The 16,299-nt window shown below is 47.1% G+C and overlaps 2 pseudogenes; one reads left to right on the top strand and one right to left on the bottom strand.

The window, feature by feature from the left end:
* Window positions 1-643: 643 nt before the first annotated feature.
* LOC109784373 (uncharacterized) lies at window positions 644-2,852 on the bottom strand (annotated as a pseudogene).
* A 6,023-nt stretch (window positions 2,853-8,875) lies between these two features.
* LOC109784372 (AT-hook motif nuclear-localized protein 9-like) lies at window positions 8,876-11,067 on the top strand (annotated as a pseudogene).
* Window positions 11,068-16,299: the final 5,232 nt, after the last annotated feature.

The raw sequence follows: 16,299 nt of genomic DNA, 5'->3' as shown, positions 1-16,299 counted from the left end.
TACACATGAATTCAAATATTTTTCATAAAGAATTTTAAAAAATAAAAATATTTAATGACTTCAAGTGAATATTTCGGCCTTTTGACCGAAACACAAACCAAAATCACTGAAATTCACTGAATTTCAGTGGTTCCGGTTCGTGCTGAAATATTTTTGATACTGAAAGTGAAAATCCCCATGATTAGGAAATGTTTAACCAAACAACCTCTATCTCGAATAATCATACATAAACTACAATAGCTGCAACCAAAGCAATAAACATCAGCATACAATTTAATGAAGCTATACTCTTCAAGTATTGTAACAATCACTAGTTTGCTAGGTATCACAAAGATCCCAAATAACCACAAAAGTGAAAGGGCATGGCAACTAGTAAAACTAAAACAAAAATCCATGAGCATTTGTACTACTTAGCATGACAACATTCTCATCTCTGAGAAGGAATGATCATATCCACACACCGGGAATTGCGAGGGGACCCAAGTCATCAATCATCAGAGGGACTAGATCTATAAGATCCAAAAGTGCCACAACAAACTTTGGGAGTACCAATGAGAAGCTAAACCAAAAGCAAGGAAGCTGGATGGAAGGGAGGGCATAAGAAAGGGGGTAGAACATCCATACATAGAAGATAATGGGGTAACTGAAGGCAAGGCATAAGAAAGGAATGGAGTGTCGTTCAGGAAGTGAAGAGGCAGCAATTCGGTACTTGATACATGGGGTGACTGAAGGCAAGGCATGTCTAACGGGGCAATCATCTTATGTATTGATCAATAGCTCAGCTTCGTCGCCTCCACCACTAACGCATTTTTTTTCAGGCATTACAAGTAAAATAAAAAAATGTGTCATGTGGAAATATTAATTATCAATAAACAAGAAAAGGGTTATTATGCTACAAACCCTAAGAACGAGGTCGATTACGGATTTAAGATTATTAGCAAATATCCGCACCGGTAAGTACATAATAGTACTGAATGAAAAAAATACAACTGGCCGTAAGCTTCCAAATGTACCTAGTCAGCTACCTACTTGACATCTTAGTTGGTTCAAGTTAGTTTTTCATGTAATCAACTTCCAAATGTTGTGCATCTCATCTTGAGAAATAAAGAAGACACTGCAGCCTGCACCAATGCAGTACACAAAACGCCAAGACACAACTATAGAAGAGAACACTACAGAACACTTGCAATTGTTAGCTTAACACGAATGGATGTCAACATAGTTACATCAACCAATTGTCTAAATTAACTTGGTATGTGATACCCACAGTGTAAAGGCATGGTAACTTATCTATTTTGATATATGTAAAGGCATGCCATTACCTGCAGCAAAGACACTTTCAAATGGATGATAGCAGGATATCACGGTGAGATCGGGAAGTTTCTTGAGCTGCAGTGACTCAAGATGGATCATGAGTGTGTGCTCATCACCGTCCACAGGAACACCACATTATTGTCCTCAGCAAACCCTACTATGAATGTGTGCACTCTCTCCTCCGAATTAAGGGGAATTAGCTTGTCCAGTTCAATGGTTCTTCCCAGCTCCCATGAAGCAACACCATCACTATTTGTCTTTCTCTTCCATAATTGGACACTGAAGTCTGACTTTGACAGGAAGAGGAAACCAAGGCCACCACTCTCTGTCCGCAAAACTGTGAATTCATGTTTTCCTTCGGTAAACACATCGACCGGCGCCGGTATCACGGGGATGCTCCGCTTCACCAAATCAAACCCGAGAATACCAACCAAATTCCCGACAAGCATCCAGTAAAGGGAATTTTCAACCAGCACAGCCGCCTTGGGACGATAAACCCTGGTGTAAAGGCTGTTCAAGTCGAACCTGGGCAGAAGCGGTGCGGAGATGACATCACCCCAAACCAAGGTTTTGGTTACCAGTCGAAATTTCAAGATTTCCCGTGGTTACCGCGTATTTCCGTGCCCCTCGGTAAATCCACATACCGAGCAAAAAATACCATTATTTTTGAAAATTTTGAATTTTAACGCTCGATTTGTAGTAAAGTGCCTAGGATCTAATTAATGCAAAGAGAGTTGATTCTGACATGTTCATAGCAACCTAGTTCCTGTTTTGACAGGTCTTTGATTTGAATGTTCGTTCATTCATTTATTTGAATTCAAAATTCAACTATAAAATTCGTTCGAAATATTCTCGGTATTTCCCGGTAACCGTGGTAACCACGTTTATCAGTCACCCTTGGTAAAATTGCCTCATTCGGTAACCAAAACCTTGCCCCAAACACCGGTCTCCGACGAGTAGACGCAGACCAGCGCTCGTATATGGTGTATGTCATCGTTGTTGTCCACCACTAGCAAGACCACCTGAAAGTGCTGGACGTCTCCGGCGGCACGAAGCACCGCCCCGTGGATCGCAGCCATGTTCACATGCCCCGTGAACCTCGGGGGAAGGGCGATGCGGTGCTGCTCGGCGGTGACGGGATCGCACACCAGGACCTGTTTTCGCGGTACATTGAAGAGGAGCACGAGGCCGTGGCGGGATCCGAGCAGAAAGGTCTGGTCCCCGTCATCCAACTGCAAGATGAAGCGCCCGGGCGGGACACGGTCGGGACTCTCCAGCGTCGGCACGAAGTAGAGGCCGCGAGTGCCCATGTCGAAGAAGCCGACGAGGGGAGGGTTGCGGCGGTGGCGGAGGCGTAAGCGGCGGACGAATCACGGGTCGGAGACGAGGCGGCGCCAGCGTCCGCAGACGAGCGAGGCGCGCGGGAGGGAGGAGGGCTGCGGGGTGAGGCGGAGGAGTACCTCAGTGAGGAGATCTTCGTCTTCCAGCGGCGGCGTCGCCGCCGGTGATGTGTGGCCGCTGCGGAGGGTCGCCGTCATCTCGGCCTCCTCACTTCCTCCCCACGGTGCGGGTGTGAAGAAGCAGCCACGATGTGAAGAGAAGTGGACCGGCCCAAATGTTAAAAGAGATTTAAGCCCACGAGCCCTCTAAAAAAGATTTAAACCCACGATAATTTAGAATTCCTGCGTAATTTTGTTTTTGTCCTATAAACATGCGTGCATGTACGTATATAAATTTCACTACTCCTAGAACACATCTTTTTTTTCTACGAAAAGGACCTCTGATTTATATTGCAACCAAACAGTGGTACAAAGCACCCCAACAAAATAAGAAAGTACAAACAGGTCCCTGGGGAACCAACCCACTCCTCCAACCACCACGGGCTGCCGGCGCGCCGCCACTGCCGCTACCGCTGCTCCCACACAGAGCTGGCGTGACCTTGTAATCTGCAGATAGATTGAACACGGACGGGAAGTCTTCAACCTCGGCCCTAGAGGACCAGTACGATGGAGAGAGAAGAAGGACAACCATCAGTACACCACACCAGCGACAATACATCTCAGAAATCCTTGGAGCACCCCCACAAGCATAGGACCCTGCCTCCGCAGCGACGCCAGGGAAGACGCGGCACCACGACGAAGAGGTAAGGTAGAGCGAATCCTAGAAGGCCAGGACGCCGACGCCGTTTCGCCGCCTAGCCCGAGGAACGAAGAACTCTAGTAGTCCAAAGACCCCCAGGAGAAAAATCATCCAACAGATCGCCACAGCCTTGAACGAACCTGAGATCCAAACCATCTCACTGCGCGTTGCTCCCACGGGCGACGGGGAGGGCGACCTAGCCACCGCCGCCAGCGCCCCCTCCTCCCGCCTCCTCCTCCCTCGCCGTCGCCAAAGGGCGGGGCCGGGCGAAGGCCCCTTTCGTCCCTTCGTGCGGGGAGGCCGGCGCGGGCCGTCAGCCCTGGACTGGGTGGTGGCGCTCTCGTGGGGCTCCTCCTATGCATGCTCAGTTTCGGTCAGCTAATACAACACTAAGAATACTGCCAATTAACATAGAAAATGAGCAACATCATACAGCCCAAATACTGCTAATTTGAAAAGGAAAATTAAGAAGCAGGACATAGCCAAAATTCAGCAATAGTTCCACATTACATTCACTGCTTTTTATTATCTCTCAACCTGCCACAAAGCCAAAGTACTGCTTAATTCACCCTCATACTAACTAAGCCAACACTACCATTACACTTTACACAGACAAATGGTAAAACAACTGAAACAAGCCAGAACAGCATTGCAAGTTTCTTCATTTTCTGAACTTTAGAAAGCTTCTGTGCACCTAGCTTTTCTTGAATCTCTGGCTTCTTTGCAAACTCTGAAGCTTGCTGTCACAACTTCAGCATGTGTGTCCAACTTGCTTCCAGCCAGTAGAAGTATTTACATCCATCAGCCTACCAATTATGCACACAAAAGAGCAAATCAAATTTCCTGATGGAATAATTACCAAAATTAGTAATCTAATATTACCATTACCTCCGCCTGGTTGTAAACATGGTCACAGGATCGTACACATATGGAATAATTACCAAAACTAGTAATCTAATTTTAGCTGGATCTCATACGGTTTCAGCTATTTTAAACGAGTACAAAAATCTCATACTAGTTTGATGTTTTCTTTTGTCCTGATATTAGCTGATGTTTCTTTTCTTTCTACTTTCTTCAGCAATATATGTTGAATTGTTTCCTGAGCAATATATGTTGAACTGTTTCCTGAGCAATATATGTTGAACTGTTTCCTGAACTTGTTTCTCAAATATAGGTCAAGAAAACTGTTCTCTTGGCAACAAAATTGAAGCCGGAGTACCAAAAAATAATTAATACGACAAAAATATACCCGGAAAACACAAAGAAAATAAATGAAGTATGCTAAAAAGAACAAATTAATGTTCAAAGAATACAATAAAATGTATGTATATATATGAAGAAAAAAAAGTTGAGGAAAAAGCATAGAATACTGAGACAAGAAGTATAAGCAAATACATTGTTCGTGCCACAAAGTAGCGGCAAATAAATGGAACACATGTTCTCAGAAAAGAAAGAAGAAGTTTCACGTATGGCCGGATATTTGTTCGCTCTCTTCTTCCAGTTGAAAAGTATAATCCACTTGAATATATGTGCTCATCCATATCTCCTGCTCTCCCTTTACCTACAACAAATTTAATTATGTTTTTACTTGTTAGAAAAGAACATAATCAAGTGTCAAAAAAATGGGTCAAAAAATATGTTTCTTGTAATATGAGGTAAAGTATGTCTATATACCACTAAGACTTGTTCAAATTCCAAGGCAAAAGTACTCCTTGAGATTCATTTGAATATGCGGAATCCCTGATGAATAAAGATAAAATGCATAAGAGAAACTACATGGATAGAAAAAATAGGCTCCAAAAACTTAACAAACTAGAGTGAAGAAAGAAGAACTACATGTAGCTGCAGGAATGATTTCACCACCGGGAATTGAATTTCGTTGTCTTTACAGTTGACTATGGAATATAAGAACTTTTCACGAAGAGCTTGCACATCATCCTAAGGGATGAATGCAGAAAAATCAATGTTATAAGCTTTACCAAAATAAAAAAGAAGCAAACGCGTGGAATCGAACCCCTGACCTCAGGAGAGATTTTAGCAAGGCTAGCCAGCCGAACTAACAAGGTGGAGCGCTATAAATGCAGCGCAAACCTTAAACTACAATGTACAGCGGAAATATCCTTAAAAATTGCATTCAACATTTTTATGATATACGTTGAACAAAACTTAAAATACAGTGACGTTTTTTGCAAAACATATTGAACAAAAAAATACTAAAAACGAACATTTTATAGTATACATTGAACAAATGTCTTAATATACGATGAACAAAATTTAAATACACAATAAACATTTTCTAAAAATACATTGAACAATTTCATTTTGTAATACATGATGAACATTTTTTTAATACATGATGAACATTTTTATAATGCAAGGTGAACTATTTCATGGTATACAATGAACATTTTCCTAATATGATGAATTTTTTTGTTATACTTGATGAACTTTTTATATAATACGCAATAAGAGAAGTAGAACAGAAACAAAAAAAGGGAAACATAAAATAAAAAAACGAAAGGAAAAAAGGAACCAAAACATAGAAGAAAAACGAAAGAAAAAAACCCCCGCAAGAAACAAGGAAACAGCAGCAAACCAAATCTGTACGTGGGCCGGCCCATGTGGTGACTCCCTTCAGCGAAGGGTCATCCTTTTGACGCCTGCGGGCGTCAAATAGGATCTGCCCGTCATCTCGCCCTCCTCACTTCCTCCCCAAGGTGCGGGTGTGAAGCAGCCACGATGTGAAGCGAAGTGGACCGGCCCAATATCCCACGCCCCTTTACTAAAATTTAAACCAACGATAATTTGGAACTCCTGCGTGATTTTATTTTGGTATAAACATGCGTGCATGTACGTATATAAATTTCACTAATATACATCTCACTGCTGGTACATATAAACGTAAGTCATGATCCATGATAACTTGATGTATGTGCACAATATGGCTAGACGGATGCACCGGTTGAGGAAGCCTACTCTCTTGTTTAAGTTGGACATCAAAAAGGCTTTTGACTTCGTGCGGTAGAACTATCTGTTGGAGCTTCTCCGTCGTTGCGGTTTCCTAACCAGATTCAGAGATATGATTGCCGTCCTGTCGTGGTCCTCATCCTCCAGAGTTCAAATCAATGGTATTCTAGGTGGGCCTATATGGCATGGCAAGGGCCTTCGTCAGGGAGGTCTGTTGTCGCCTCTACTGTTTGTCCTGGCAATTGACCCCATCCAGAGCATCATTGACACCGCCACATGCCATGGCAAGTTCACCTGATAGGCGGGAGGAGCACCTGCATGCGCACCTCCCTGTGCGTAGACGAAGCCACAATCTTTGTATTTCCCTTTAAGGAGGACGTTCACCAGTTTACCTCTCTGTCGGAGGGCTTTGGTCAGGTCAGCAGCCTTGTGAAAAATTTGAAGAACAGCTTGGTGGCCCCTATTCGCTGCGACGGTCTCAATCTAGACGACATCCTCGAGTGCTTCCCGGCTACTCGCGCTGCCTTCCCACTGAGATACCTTGGACTGCGTCTTCCGTTCCATCGTTTGCGGAAGGTCGATCTCCAACACCTCGCGGACAAGGCCGTCGGGAAGCTAGTGCCTTGGCAGGGTCGGCTCATCACGACTGTGGGGAGGGCTGAGCTCATCAAGTCTGTGCTTCACAACGATCTCTGTCTAGGACGACAGGATGGCACGCTTCTGGCTCTCCCCCTGGCTAGATGGAGTGAAGCCCAAGGACATTGCATCGACCATTTTCGCGATCTCTGTCAACAAGAACAAGTCTATGTGGGAGGTCTTGCTTGAAAATCATTGGATCCAATGGATCATCATGTCCGGAGGCCTCTCTGTGGAGCACATTGAGCAGTTCTGCGCCCTTTGGACGAAGCTCACTACGGTACACCTTCAGGATGAGCTACCCGATGATATCAAGTGGACTTCACCGCCGACGGTATTTATTCCTCGGCCTCGGCCTATAGGGCCCAATTCGAGGGTGTGGTCGCCTCCAACATGACCACGATGGTGTGGAAGAACTGGGCACTGCCCAAGTGCAAGTTCTTTGCGTGACTAGTTATGGAGGATAGAATTTGGACGGCAGAAAGATTGCAAAGAAGAGGGTGGCCCAACTGCAATTTGTGTTAACTTGGCAAGAGGGAACCAGACACCGCAGCTCATCTTCTCTTCCAATGCAGGTTCTCGGACCGCATTTGGAATGCGATCGGAGTTTGGATGGATGCCCCTGAGCTGGATGTTGCGGCCTGGAACGGGATCCCCACGGTCAAAGAGTGGTGGACGGCGGTGGTTCTTAGGCGTGGCCACAGGAGGAAGGCGATTTCATCACTCATCATGCTTGTTGCTTGGGAAATGTGAAAATAGAGAAACGCGAGGGTGTTTCAGCATGTATGTAGGTTGCCAAACGTGTTGGTCGAGGCTATTAAAGCCGGGGCGAGGCTCAGGACTATCGCAGGGGCGACCCATTTGGGTTTTTTGATGCCGCGAGAGCAGGCTTGTGTTTTCTTTCCATTTGTGTGAGGTGTAATGGCCCTCTACAGACTTTGTTATTTCCCCCTTTTTAATGAGATGAGGCAAAGCTTTTTCCTCCGTTTAAAAAAAAGATCAGACTCCAACGACCACCGTTGCTATATTTGACCAACTTACAATCACCATGCACTTACTTTCTTCATTCAAACATTTATATTCAACCACTACTAGTATATATGCTTCAACCATTGTTGTTTTCTTTACTTCAATGCTTTTATTCCTATATACAAGTTTTTTCTTCATTTTACTGAATTTTTGGGTAGATCACTTGGTTACCTTAAACCCATGCAGGCTCTGGTTGGGGGTGTGCAAATCTGGCCCTCTTGGAGAAACATGCCCGCATGATCGTCAAAGCGCTCAGCATATCCCTGGAGGTACGCTCAAACCGACTGTTTCCAGCAAGGTAGGCTTGTCGCGGACAGGGGAGGGGGAATGCGACTCCGAGGTCATACAAGCAAGAAGAAACTGGGTCACTGCCCACCAATGCCACACCCTATTTACCCCCATTGGCTCCATGAACAGAGTTTGAAAGCGGTTCACTTCAAGAGCAGTTTGACAGGCATGCATCTCTCTCAAAAAGACCCTGAAGTGTGCAACAGTGAATATGCATCATCAGGGATCCTATGCTTCCTATTGTGCAGGGCCATGGTCATACACAATCGTCACAAGAAACACAAACCACCACAGAAAATAGACATCATAAGTTTACGACATACCGCAAAGGCTCGATGCTTTGAACTTGCAGCGCCTTCTTTTGTTTGTCCTCCTGCGAACAATTAGACCGGCATCAACACTGATACAAACACTACTGAATTCCATTTTATTCCTCTGCTATCCTGCTGCACCTAATGAACTGACAGATAAAATTGTATCAATCACCTTGACAGGGCGTCGCATGGGGAAGATTGCGACATTCGCGAGCCAATCTGCGAGGGCGGTGTGCGCGCTCTCAGCGATGGGATCTTTCTCCAGGGCCGTCCTCCGCCACCCGGCAATCATCCTCCGTCCTACAACAACCCTGCCATTTACGAGGTTTTGTTTTTGGCGGGGTGCCATTTATGAGGTTGACTTGTATGTAACCCATCCATGATGTGAATTTGTTTGTAGGGGTTGCATGAAATCCTGAGTTTATCCGGCTCTTACAATCTGAATGATGGCCAGCAAAATCAAACTGACAGGATCAGCGTCACGCTCTGCAACCCGGAGAGGCATGTCATTGAAGGTGTTCTTGGTGGAGCATTGGTAGCTGTCAGTACTGTGCAGGTAACAACAATCTACCAGATCAATCCATCCGTTAATATTCAGAATATAGAACAAAGCTCCTGTTTCTACCTTTTTTTGTTCCTAAACAGATAACAGTATCATATACGAGCTCATCTTCATCCCCGCCTCCGGACAAAAACGACCCCGCGTCGCCCGCAGCGACTCAGGGGATCTCGCGCCGCCGCCTCTTAGTCCGCCGTCTACAATCCTGTCTCGCCGCCATCAGAGGCTAACCGCCAGAAAAGCCTGCGCGGATACCTAGGACGATGGCGGCCGGCGGGGCGCTCCGCTTCTCCATCGGAAGCTTTTTCCTATCCCAACGGTCCCTCGATCTGTTGCATGGCTGCATGGATCTCCAGCGGCCTTGTATGCAGCACTTGATCTGCGGCACAACTCGGCGACCGGCGGCTGCACGTATCTCTGACCACCTTTGCATGCTGTACTTGATCTACTACACGACTTGGTGTCCGGTGGCTGCACGTATCTCCTGCGGCCATGGGAGCACCACCTCGATCTGCCGCACGGCTCAACCACCGGCGGCTGCACGTATCTCCGGCGGCATTGCATGCAGGACTTGATCTGCTGCACGGCTTGGCGGTGAGCGGCTGCAATCTCATGCGGCCATATGAGCAGCACTCCGACGGCTACGGATCTCGTGTTCCTGGCCCAGATATGTTCCCCTCCGGCGGCAGTCCTAGGGTCCTTCTAGTGCAAGATGGTGTTCTGCTTGATGCCGACCTTCATTCATCTGGCCGTTGACGATTTTCTGAAGGCTCCGCTAGAGATCTTCATTAGGTGCTTGACGCAAGTAGATTGCTGGATCGGATCGGATTCGGTCGTGTGCGCCCTATTTCAGCACGTGTGGCTTCAGGAGGGTGTCACGCAAAACTTCGTTGTCTGTTGATATTATGGGACATGTCGGTATTTCGATTTTCATGACGAAGACAGCGGCGGAGAATGTCATGATAGCTGAGGTTTGAGACCTAGTTATGGCGGATCGAGTCTTCGAGGCGAGGGGGAATTTGCTTGGTGATTCCTAACTCGTAGCAGCGGCATCGGCAAGTCGGGGCGGCGGCACAGGAGGAGTATAAAGTCTTAGCTTTCAGGGTGTAAACCCAAGGTTCGGCCTTAATTTGTTGCATAGTGGCCTTGTTAAAGGCATTGTTTTGGGAGCGCAGATTTTTTTCAGGGTGAAAACCTAAAATGTACGATGGGGCCATGATGGCGCTTTATGCGCTGTTTCCTTCTTGGATGCGTCGCTTTTGGAGAATTTGGACTTCGGGTATCGTCTTGGTGGTGGTTCTTGCTGTTGTTACAAGAAACTGATCACTTCAGCGGGATCTTTTGTTTCTTCTTATTCTTTTTATTTTTGGGTTGTGTACATTCGTAATGTCTTGGACATTTTGTTGTTGCAGAGACTGGGTGTAATCGGTATCTTCGTGATATTAATATATTCTCTTTGTTAAAAAAACAGTACCATATACTCTCTCTTCCTCCCATAATATAAGAGCGCTTTTATACTATGGGGCAGAGGGAGTAGAACACAAAGGTTTGTAACTTTGTTTGGCATGTCCAGGTGGTGCTAGGGAATTATGTGCAAGGAGGGTCCAAATCAAAGTCCAAGAAAGCCGGGAAACCGCCGGCCTGGTTTTCGGTCCTCCGGGCTCGCTCACCGGCGCTGGGCCCGACGTGGCATCACCCAGCTCAGGAAATAACCAAAACCTAACATCGCCGCCCTCCATTATGATGACGGGAGGGTGGCCTAGCTCTGGGATAGTTGACACGAGAAGTTCCAACATTGATACCAACTCTTCTAGAGGATAGCTCATATTTGTCGACACTTACATCTCCTGACAGATTTTTCTGTTTCCAAAAGTACCATATGTATACTTTGAAATAGCTGATTTGGTTTTTCATATCACTAGGTGAATGCCCGTGCGTTGCTACGGGAGCCGAAAATTTTCATGCTTATATTTGGCATACCAGCTTGTGTCACCTGTCCTGTCCATCTTACCTTCGTCGAGTCCAATATTCGAAGGCGCTTAGGCATATCTTCCTCAGAAGCCCGGGTTTTTGAATGAAAATGCGGGACCATTCTATCTCATTGTGAATGAAAGAATGGCAGATGAATTATTACAAGGTTTACATGTTCTTTTGAACTGGAACCACATTTCATTAATGGACAAGCTAAGCGGAATCGCTGGCTACAGGGCTCTTCAGACTAGCCATAGTGGGAGTAACTTAGCTAGTAACATAACGCATCCCAAGACAAACATGTTTATGTGACAAAGAGTTAATGAGGAGAGAGGTGTTTGTGGTAACATACTATGTTACTGTAACATAACACACCCCAATGCAAAATGAGTCTACAACCTAATAAATGAAGGCTTGTATGACACTAAACTTATGTTACTACCCACTATGAAGGTAGTAACATAGATAGTAACATATGCATGTTACTACTCTAAGTTACTTCCCACTATGACTAGCCTCACAAATAATGGAACATCCTCCTCCCAGGCAATGCTACACTGCGATAGCCACATCATCCACGGAGCCACCTTATTACAACTTCTTGGACATAAACTTTATTGGCTGAAAAATCATACTTATGAAAGCTCACTCAGTTTCTAACGTGAAAATCGAGCAGGACAAATTGACCTTTCCCCCTCCCCTCCCCTCCCGCGACGCTCCCGCGGGCGTCCGGGAGGCAACCCTAGCGCCGCCGCCGCCACCCCCCTCCTTCTATCTCTCCTCCCTCGCTGCCGCCAGGGGGCACGAGCGGGCGAAGCCCGGTCGTCGCCGGCGGCGGCGGGGCCATCTCGTCTCCTTGCGCGGGGGGTGCGGCGCGGGCCAGATCTCGTCGGTGGGTTTGCTGCGCTTGATGTAGGGCGTAGCGGTGCGGCGGCGCTCTGGAGTGGGCCAGCGACGGCGGCGTGGCGTCGAGCGACAGGCGGCAGGGTGGTGGTGCAGGCCGGCGGGTGGCAGCGGCGGTGGCTGCTTCACAGCAGCGCCTCGGCGCCTCTTCTGGCGCTGCGGGTCGCGGGCGACCCTCTCGCCGTGGATCTCTGGTAGAGGGGCGGCGCGGCAGCGGTGGAGGTGGGCGGCCCCTGTCCAGCCGGGCCCCTACGGCTGGACGGCGGCGCTCGGCGCGGGAAGGCCTCCCTGGTGACCTCTCATTGCTGCGGCTCGGCGGTTCCGTCTTCCGTGCTCCCTCCTCCTCGGCAGCGGGCGGTGGCCGGCACTCTCTTGCGGATCTGGGCGTTCGGCTTCGGGGGCGAGACAGGGTCTCGGGGGGGGGGGGGGGGGGAGGGTAGCTGGTAGGAGGGACGGGTGCGCCGATGCATACCCCGTCGCCGGCGCAGCGATGCCGGTCGTGGCCATAGGCCGCTCCTCCTCCTCCCCCTTCCCCCGGCCAACTGGGCACGGTTCCTCTTGAGGCAGTGGTCGCCGGCGGTTCTGAGGTGGTTGGGCTCATGGATCTTGTCCAAGGCGTGACCTTTGGGGCTTCTCGGGGTGGTCCGGTGGCGGGGCGGCGGCCCTGGCGGTGGGAGTCGCGTTGGTCGTAGGCGGACTGCGCGCCTCGGATGCGGGCGAGCAACCACGGCCGCTTGGGTGGCATGGTTGCAGGTGGTTGGCGGACCGGGGATGCAGCGGAAGGGTGGAGCACCGGGGTTCATCACTTACCTGTCCGGACACGGGTCGACGGTGGCGGCATCTGCGGATGTCGTGTTCCTCCCTGCAGGCTCCGTCGTTGTGCTCTCACTCCTCCTGTCGTGTTCCGGGTGAAAACCTGATCTTTGGATCGGACGATGGCGACGGTCCGTGGTCGTGCCCTTCTTGGAGGCATCATCTTGGAACCCTCGGTCCGGCGTGGTCCGTTGCACTTCTTCCCGGACGATCTCTCTTCTTGATGGTGGTCTCCGTCGGCTACAAGCGGTTCTTTTTGCTCATTTCTGTTGATACTTGGTAGTCGTTGAAGTTGTGTGTCGGTGCCCGGTATTCTTGTATCTTGCCTTGGGTTGTGTGGCATGCGTTTGTATCGGTTACTTGGATGTAAGTGTTGGTGCTTTATATATAAAGCGGGGGAAAACCCTTTTTCGTAAAAATCATACTTCTGGACGAGGACTTGGGCGTCAAATTCTATCTCCACTCACTGGATCCCGCACATATGCCATTTAAAAATGTTTTTTTTTCTAACATGCAATAGCTTCAGTTTGCAAAGCATCTGTAGCTTCAGTTTTTTTTTTTGCTAACATGCAATAGCTTCAGTTTGCAAAGTATCAGCTGCCTTTTGAATTCGTCCGACTCATAGTCCCCCGAACACCCGCAATTACAAAGCCCTAGCCTCAAGCGTTTTTAGTTGAGTCAAAAGACACATCACTGTTTCTCTTTAGCACGTTGGCTGAAGGCGGTTTTTTCACTCATGTGCACTCCTATGAACCATACAACAATCTCATCTATTTTTAGGATGCTTTACCCTTCATTTTCTTGTTCCTTATCTTCCACCACGACCATAGGAGAGCTATGATCTTGATCATTGGCTTATGTCCATGTGCAGAACAGAGTGCCAGATATCTAGTTCCCAAAGGCAAAAGAAAAAGTGATATAGCTTTCGCCCGAGTGAGAATTCACATTTGGGCAGGGCGATTACTACAAACTTTCAATCTATTCTTCCTGCAGGAAGAATATGCAAGGCAATATAGATGTTGCTGGTTGTGTCAGATGAAAATTTCTTCCCAGATTTAAGGAACTCCTTATGGACATAATAGCTGAAAGTTTCTTCCCAGCTTGAAGACAATATTCATGTAAGCAAATAAGTAAGAACTTTGCAACACTTTCAAGTGAGTTATAAACACGTCTCCTTTTAGCACTCTCAGGTGGTCGAAACCCTTGTTTCTATCTAAAACGGCATGTTTTGCTAAAAAGTATTGTTCTTAAAACTTTACTTTGTCATACATCTAGTCTATCCCAATTCGAATCTACATCCATCCATGATTTTGCATGCCTATAATTATACAAACGCCAAGCCAGCAGACCATGTGTCTCTAGTGTGTTTCGAGGGTTGTGACATGCAATACCCAGATTGCATACATAACCAGCTACCTGAATAATTTTGACTAACAAAATGAAGTACCTACACCAGATTAACGGAAACACTTCACCGTCTTTAAGCATTGATATTCTGACCAAAGGGACTACACAAAAACTCTTCCAGCTTAATGATATCAGTCGAATTTCTCTTTAGTCAAATAAGGGCTATTTTATCAGGGAACAATAATATGCAGGTACTGATTCCATCATTTCACTGAACTATATATAGAGAAGAAAAATTTATTTTTTAGAAATATTCATTTTTCAAATAAAGGACTTCATAGAGTTAAGATGACATGCACGATGAAAGCTCTAACTCTCCCCATAGTCCCAAAACAAGCGACTCCGTGATTATCTTTAGATGCACTAATGTACACAGATTCATGTGATTTACAACCCACAGAAAACAACTATAAGATGCAACATTAAGCTTTGAAATTTCTGTTAGGAAAGAAATGATAGCACCATTTTATTTAGAAACGGAACATATATAGATAGGCATCCATTTAACTGGTATTTTAGATATATCTTTGTCTTAGTTTCACAGAACACATCCAATTGACAATACGTTCCCGGCCATTCAAGATTGGAAGTGTGGTATCCCCGCTGAAGCACACTATCAAACCTCCAAAACTGTTATTTGATGGCCACTTAGACTGATCAAATGTAACACAACACCACATATTGCACATACTGCAGGCTTCCGATCACTTATGGTTAGCACCTGGACATTTCATATATCATAATTAGATCGACTAAGTGACATGAAAGCTGTCTACAATGATGATATGCATAACACCATTAGCTCTTTTTTTCAAAAGTAAGTCAAAGTAGCAACTACATGACAATTAATGCTTCTTAGACACATCATACAGTCAACAACATAACTGAGGTCTGCAGCTTACTACATGACAAAATTACAAGGCTGCGGAAGATTTGACCGTACGCGCTCATGCTTCATCACGAAATTGTCAAATTTTAATGTTGACAAAATTTCCAAGCCCACGCCGTAGGTGGAAAAAATTCGATGTTGCCAACCGGTAAACATGAACTGGCTGTGTTTGACCAATGCAGTGGCATCGATCCATAGCCTGCAAATCCACATTTGAGGATTCTGCAGAATGAAGCAAAAATTCAGCATATGACAGTCATGAAATTTGAATTGAAGGAAAGCATCGTACCAAGGAAATTACCACCAGGTTGTGTTGAGTAGTGGCAGCCAGCTCCCAATTCTTTATGAGAATTTCCCTCTCCTGCCTAAGCTCCCCAATCTTTCATACAAGAACGCACGAGAGAAATTGGGAGCCAGAAACAATAACCAAGAAAAGTATGGTGAGGCAAGGGAGGGGAGTGCTGCAGGTCTTGCTGACGACGTCCGCGAAACCGTCAGTAGCAAGGTGCGCCGTGGTGGCGGTGCCAACGTTCCTGATCCTAGCGGCAGGCACCCCGGCCATACCGCCCACCCGCGCCTCCGCCTGCATCAGCGGGCGGGCTAGTCAGGGTGGATATGGGATTTGGGTTAGGGTTTGTTCACGGAGGAGATCGGCGACACGGCGGCATGATGTCGGAGTTGAATAAGAAGATGTTGCCCCGACGTGATTCAGAGGGGCACACGGTCGAACACGTGGTCGTCGAACGGGTTCCCAAGCGGCATCACGCGCGTTCTCCAGTGTGTTGACGTCGAGCTCCTCAAGGATCTGAGAATGGTGGCACAGAGGGAAGAAGGGGCCCGTGGGGAAGAGATGGCGACGCACGATGTGTATGGCTGGTGGCGGCGCAGAGTAGCTCATATGGGGTAGTGGCATACATGGGGTGGCCGCGATGGGTGGAAGAGGGTAGTTGCAGCGTATGGCGTGGGTTCAAGGAGAGAGCGTCGGAGATCCGTGCATGCGGGGCTTTCCGAGTTTTCTCGTTCGATGTGACTGAGCCGGCATATCATCTTGAAATTTACGAAGTCACCGT

This window comes from Aegilops tauschii, chromosome 6 (genome assembly GCF_002575655.3).
Source record: "Aegilops tauschii subsp. strangulata cultivar AL8/78 chromosome 6, Aet v6.0, whole genome shotgun sequence".
In the NCBI taxonomy this organism is placed as follows: Eukaryota; Viridiplantae; Streptophyta; class Magnoliopsida; order Poales; family Poaceae; genus Aegilops; species Aegilops tauschii.
This window is presented reverse-complemented; position numbering and strand designations above follow the sequence as displayed.